At 35.3% G+C, this 7,035-nt stretch overlaps 1 long non-coding RNA gene across 1 annotated transcript; it reads right to left on the bottom strand.

Annotated features, from left to right (window-relative positions):
- Positions 1 to 3,197: 3,197 nt before the first annotated feature.
- On the bottom strand, positions 3,198 to 6,617 carry LOC142617752 (uncharacterized). Its single transcript, XR_012841040.1, has 3 exons — positions 6,233 to 6,617; positions 4,747 to 4,835; positions 3,198 to 3,466 (listed from the first exon to the last, which is right to left on the bottom strand). It is a non-coding gene; the product is annotated as an uncharacterized LOC142617752 (long non-coding RNA).
- Between the last annotated feature and the right edge of the window lie 418 nt (positions 6,618 to 7,035).

Raw genomic sequence — 7,035 nt, 5'->3', positions numbered from 1 at the left:
AGGCCCAATTCATGAAACTAAGAAGGACCATGAAGGCCCAAAATCCCAAAAAGAAGAAAAAAGAAAGAAATAATAATAAAAAAGAAGAAGAGGATCTCGGACAAGGATCTCGGTTAGAGGACATGCAGCAAGGATCTCGGTCAGGCCAAAGGATATGTAGCAAGAAGAATCAACATTAAGGCCCTATGTATGTTCAAATTTCTAGCAAAAAACAAGCCATTAAAAATCTAGCGAAAGAAACAAGTATTATCTTTGTAATCCATGGTCCAAGCCCATGGGATCCCGAGTGAATAGTAAGGGAAGAATGGTTTGGTCGGAAGGGGAGTGATTTCTGGTGAAAGGAGGATCTCGAAACTCTCCTTTGGTTCAAATATTTGCTTGGAATGCATGAACCAATGGAAAACTCAGTTCCCCCATATGCATGACACCTCCCCACAATTTCCTCTCAATTGTCATTTTCAACAAAGCTGTCACAGTACACTAAGCAGCCCACCCATTCCTTTAACTTTCCAAGAAGGAATCTCTCATTTATAGCTAAAGTCAAATAACCCTTTTGAGTTATAATTGCCTAAATAAGCTAAACCTCTGTCCAATGCACTTTCAAGTCACAGAGGACATAGTTTTACCCAGCAGACCTGAGACATCCTCGCCTGGGGTACCAGACCAAGTCTGCTATAAAAGGAATACATTCGCATAGCAGAAAGGGGGATTCAGATGGGGGAAAAGTGCGGATTCAAGGGAAGAGTTCAGAGGTTCAAAACACATATTCTTAGAGCATTAAAAGCCTAGCAAGGAAGAGAAAGAAATTAAAAAAAATAAGAGAGCCAAGGTGAAGGAATTTGTCCCATATCCTTGAGATCATTCAAAATATCACTTAGCCTCCAAAGAAACATATGCCAAAACATGCACACATCAGATATCACTCTTTCCCACAAAAATCCTCCTAACCTAACTATCTTGGAAGACAATGCCCAAGCAAAGCCACTTGGACTTGAGTTTCAAATCCCACAAGTCTTGTGCAAAAACACTAAGTCTGTGAGAATTTGAGCCAGGATCCTCGTGGCTGAATCATTCTCATGAAATTCATTTACATATATGTCTATGTATTAAAATGTATATCCTAATCTAAGAAACTAACAATTATTTGAAGATATGTGTATTGTATAGTGTGTTCTTACGCAGGACTTATAGAGGTAAAGAAAAATGATAAAACTCTATTGCATAATACACATGGAGAAAGATTGTATAGTTCAGAGAATCAGTATTCTGGGTTCTTACAGGCCTAGTACCCCTAGGAACCACAACTTCACGCCCGGGGTACCACGATATTACGCTCGGGGTACCAACTGAAGAAATTCTTTTAAATGTTCACACAATAAAAGATAATCCTCAAATACTCTATTTCAATCTCCTTTTCATTATGAATATTATGAATACTTATTTTACTTATTTTTTAAGAGTAAAGGGTTATTTTATGACACTAAAATACTTATAATGATATTTTATTGCTTATGAGGAATCACATTTTTGCCTTAAGAAGATTTATGTGACTTTTGCACAACTTGGTTCGTAATCAGCCCCCATTTAGCTACGGTGAACCAAGCCCAGTCTACCAAACAACAAGTAAAGGGTCCGGGATCCTTGTTTTTACTTGGGCCTGGGTACTGTTTAAAAAAGGACCCTCACACCTGGCTATATAGTTCTTCCAATCTCAGCTTTCCTTCTTTCTCATTGATACATTTGGACAGGATCCTTCCGGGCAACCTCTTGTACAGCTCTCCCTCTATCAAAGTGTAATCCTTCAGTTCCTTGATACTTCCTCCATGTCCTGACCCTTTTATCTTTTCTTTGACCTCATTTCTCCAATCTTGCTGCTCTAGTTCTTCAAGGAACATCCTTCTGAGGATCTCTATGATGGAGTGTTCTTGCCTGCTCACCCTTATCAGAGTGTTTCTTCCTTTGACTGGCATTTGGGATCCCAGGGTAGTTAGTGCATCAACGAACATATTCTCACTCCTCTGGGCATACTCCACGCTGAAGGTTTGAAATTCCCGCTTTAGCCTTTACGCCCAAGTTCTGTAGGCTGCCAAACTCTGCTCTTTTAATGCAAAATCACCCTTCACCTTAGAGACTACAAGATTGGAGTCTCCTAAAAGCCTCATGCATTTTACTCCCATGTTGAGTGCTACGGTCAGCTCAGTTAAGTATGCCTCGTACTCAGCAGAGTTATTCGAATAGGCAAACCCAAGCTTGAAAGATAAGGGTACGGTGTCCCCATCTTCACAACTTAGTACAATTCCTAGTCCATTTGAGGTTATCGTTGTTGACCCATCAAACCTCATTGTCCACTTCTTTCTCGGGAGCTCTACCACTGCCACCTCCCCAAGAATCTCCTCACTTAGTGAACATTCCTCATTCCTTAGGAACTGGGCTAGCAGATTTGCTATGTCTTGGCTTTTGACAGTCTTGGGGGTCCTGATGCCTATGTCATATTGAGAGACTAAAACCAGCCACTATGTTATTCTTCCTGTCAAGAGGGGCTGATGAAGGAGTGCTTTTATGGGATGTGACTTAGTTACCAAGAGGATTTGATGGGCTAAGAAGTATGGTTTTAGCCTCTGGGATGCGTAGATAACCACTAGACATGCTCTTTCTATCCTAAGGTATCTGGTTTCCGTATCTTTAAGTGTCCTGCTCACGTAATAAATGGGTTGCTCATTCCCATCATTGTCTTCCTGTGCTAGCAGGGCTCCTATAGCCTGAGAGTTTGATGCTAAATATAGCAACAAAGGTCGCTCCTGTACTGGTGCTTATAAGGTGGGAAGATGATTTATGATCTGCTGGATCCTCTAAAAGGCTTCCTGCTGCTCAGTTCTCCAAGTGAATTCAGCCCCCTTTTTCAACAGTTTGGATAAACCACTTATGGCTAAAGCCAGTCCTAGTACAAACCACCTGATGTAGGAGATCCTCCCCAAGAAACTTTTGAGCTCTCTTACGGTTGTAGGCCTTTTCATTGTTGCAATGGTCATGGCTTTGGCTTAATCCACACTTATGCCTCTGTTGTCATGACCCAAACCCGATACCCGTATTTATGACCATGACCGGCATGCTAATATCAAGTTTAAACCTAATATTAACAAGATCCAACTTAAGTTTTACAAAAAGTTTCCCTCTTTCTTTTCCTCTTTGTTTCTTTACTTAAGTGATATAGCCTCTCACTGGACATTCAAAGCATCTACATTGTACTTTAAAGAATAACATAATCCACCAATTACTCAAATTCTGAATTTCACATAATACATCTCTTAATACTTTAAGGTACACAACTTTCATTAAATCCTAAAATACACAATACTGTAAAACTAAACATCAAATTACTAGTTTGGGTTCTATACTTTTAAAACTAAAATCAGCTCCTTCTAAAACTCGACTAAGACTCCCTCTGTTCCAAAATAAAACCTGTTAACTGAAAGAGTGGAAGGGGTGAGCTACATAGCCCAGTAAGGGTAAGATACATAAGAATTAATAAGAATGCATGTAAATCAAATCATTTCATTTTATAAATGTTTAGATAGGAGAACATCTTTTCATGCATAGTATTTTATATTATTTATAATAATAACTTATACGCTTTTCGTAGGAAAATAATTGTTCTCATTTTTCTTATCAAATTAATATTACCAAAACCTTTCAGATTGAATTTCTTTTGTTTCTTACAAAGTCACCAAATATAATATTGATTGTTTAAAAATCATATAAATACATACATATATATGTATATGTATGTGTGTGTGTGTGTGTGTGTGTGTGTATTCTTGTTACAAAAATAATCATTTTAACTTAAATCAAATAATTGGTAACTTTGTCTTAAACTAGAAACATTTTAACAAATAAGAGGACTTTTCTTTATAAACTTCTTCTCATAAAATATTATAATTTTTATAGTCATAAAACTTAACGTTTCATAAAGAGCAGATATCTGATAATTTTTTTAACATAAACTTGTACTTTCATCAGAAGCTTATCTTTACATAACGCTAAAACCTTTTCATCAGATTTTTTATCTCTAAAGCACAACAGAACTTCAGAAACTTTTATCTTTAAAGAACAACTTTTCTTTTTATCATAAACTTCTTTTCATGAGAGCTTTTAACTTTTCATAATGCATTTAAACAATTCATTCTCTCATGATCAATAAAATAATATAGCTGTTCATAACATATTGGTTAGTCCATATCTTATAAATCTGTACTTATTTGGGAGGCTTCTAGCACCATTGTGCCAGGCATCCAGCATTCTCCACAATGCCAGGTATTCCCGAGATCACATCATAATACATATCTTTCAACCATGAAGGTAGGTTGACTTCCTCCACAAGTTGGCCGTAACCAACAAGGACGGGTACAACAGAGCCAGTCCCACATTAATGGCCAATCATATAACATTTTCCATGGAGAGTTAGTAATTAAACTCCTACTGGCAGAGTTTAGATCATCAGAGAACATAAACCAAAAACATTTCTTACTTATACATCATATAGAAAATCATAGTTTGGATAACATTTAATAATAAAAGTATTTCCATTGTTGTTCGTGGAATTAGTAACATCGTCAATATGCTTAAATCATATACATAAAGTTTCGAGAACTCACGAACATATCTTTGTCTGAAACATGCTTACATGCCATATCTCTAATCAAAAACCTTTTAATGCATAATATACTTTAAAATAACCTCATGACTTACCAAATGCTCATATAACTTATTCCTTACTTGAAAGCAGAGGAACCGAGAGCCTACAGTCGAAGGAGCTTAGACTTGGGTAGTGGTAACACCTAAACCAAAATCAAAACTTATTACTATCAATTAATCCTTATCATAAACTCACGCATTCATCTCAAAACCTATATCTTAAAATCAAGGAAATCATAACTCCACCTCAACGAGGTTCCCACAAACACAAAAATACATTCATCAAACAATATGATGTACTAAATTGTAGAGAAACCAATATTCTCACATTAATCTCATATCTCTAGAAAAGCCAACTTCATTTCAAAAGGTGCTTTGAGCTTAGGGCAATAATGCATGCATAAACATAAAATCCTTTAAGCACGGTCATATAAACATATACACTCACATGGCTACATACAACCCATTGAACAAGACAACTTTATATAAATAAAAATCGGATGGTTTAGGACCTCACCTTTGAGTACTAAACCTTGAACCAAGTTACACAATTGAACCAAGTTACACAAAATTTAGCTATGATCTAGAAATACCAAATGATGAGCATAATAAATTATATCTCAAATCATTTACCGTAATTTTAGAATTAAATCCTCAAAGTTAGGCACGTCCCTTACTGTTCACTGTTTTATTTCAGCAGCATATACTCCACTTATAAAATACAAATGGGTTATCAATTCACATCCAAATTTCATGAAATTTTACAGAGAAACTCCTCTGGATGTCTAGTAAATATCATATCAATTTTGGAGTCAAAGCATAAACCATAATTTACTAAAAATCATACAATATAGCATACTTAAATCTGTCATGACAGAATTTTATACAACTTAGAAACTAAACCATTATTTTTATATTGATCCAATGGATGTGATACCACTTCCATTAGAACCGTATGTGTCTTAGGTTTCATAAGAAATATCCCTAGCATCCAAATTCACTGCATACAATTTAATACATAATTTACCATGTGTAAACACAGAATCTGTCACAGTGACAGCTTTGCAACATTTTCTTGTAAATTCACAAACAATTGTCAAACGGTGGTATTTTCCTATCAAATTCAATACACACATACTAGACATATTATATAATAATCTCCGATAAACCTTTTATCCATAGCTGCCCTAGAAGAATACATAATTTATAATAACCAAATAGGTTAACCAATGAGTGCAATTCTTAACAAGTTCATGAACTAACTCTCAACAAGCTTCAATTACTGAATCAACTACACCTTCAGCACCTCAAATAGCACTTTCATAAAGTTTATCTAGCTATTTTACTTATTTAACACTTACCCATAATAGATTTTGTATTAGTCTATCATCTAGAAGCACATGCAAGCATAACAATAATTCAAATCATATTTGGACAAACAACAATCTCTAGAATCCAACACACCCATATACAAAATCATATAACCATCACATAAGTTTAAAATGGAAAATAGACTAAAAGAATTAGATTTTCCCCATACCCTAAGCATGGTTCTTGGAGTGATAGAGCTAAAGTCACTCTAGCTTAAATTGAAAACAAAAGCTTGAGAAGAATTGAAAGAAACATTTTTCCTTCCTGCTAGACCCGTAGGTGTGAGAGGGAGAGAAAAGTTGAGAGCTTTTCTTTCTTTTGGTGTTAATTCGTGGGTATGAAAGAGGGAGAGAGTTTCTGATTGTTGTAGTTGCTTTGAAAGAGTCAAAGAAGAGATAAGATGGAGACTTATCTTTCTTTTGGTGTGTGAACCTGTGGACTCAAGAGAGCTTCTAGCTCTTTCCTTAAGAGAAAAGAGAGAAAAGTGAGGTGAGAATTTTTTGATTTAATTGGACTCGTGGGAATAGAGAGAGAGAGCTTCTTGAGTCTTCTTTCTTTGAGAAAGTCAAAGAAGAGATAAATGTGCAGCCAATAAGAACAAAGAAGGAAGAAAGCAAAGAAGCAAAGCAAGAAGGAACAAGAAAGTTTCTGGTGCAGCCAAGAAGTCAAGAAAAAATATCTTGGGTGATTCACGTGTATTGCTAAGAAAAGAAAGGATAACTCACCTTTTCAACTTTTAGTATTTATACTTTTCACCCTCCCATAGTTCTATATTCTAAAAAGGCTCAAATAATAAAATAACTTTGCATATAAACCCTTACCTTTATACACTTAATTAAACACCGACAACTATATATCTAATAACTTAACCACTTAATGTAATTTTGTACATACTTAGTATATATTCATAATACAATTAGCCATTAAATTATTTATAATCTTTATAATTCATATTCAAAGGTATTATAAAAT

The sequence above is a fragment of the Castanea sativa genome, chromosome 11 (genome assembly GCF_040712315.1).
Source record: "Castanea sativa cultivar Marrone di Chiusa Pesio chromosome 11, ASM4071231v1".
Taxonomy (NCBI): domain Eukaryota; kingdom Viridiplantae; phylum Streptophyta; class Magnoliopsida; order Fagales; family Fagaceae; genus Castanea; species Castanea sativa.
The sequence above is the reverse complement of the archived record's forward strand: the minus strand, read 5'-3'. Positions and strand labels throughout refer to the sequence as shown.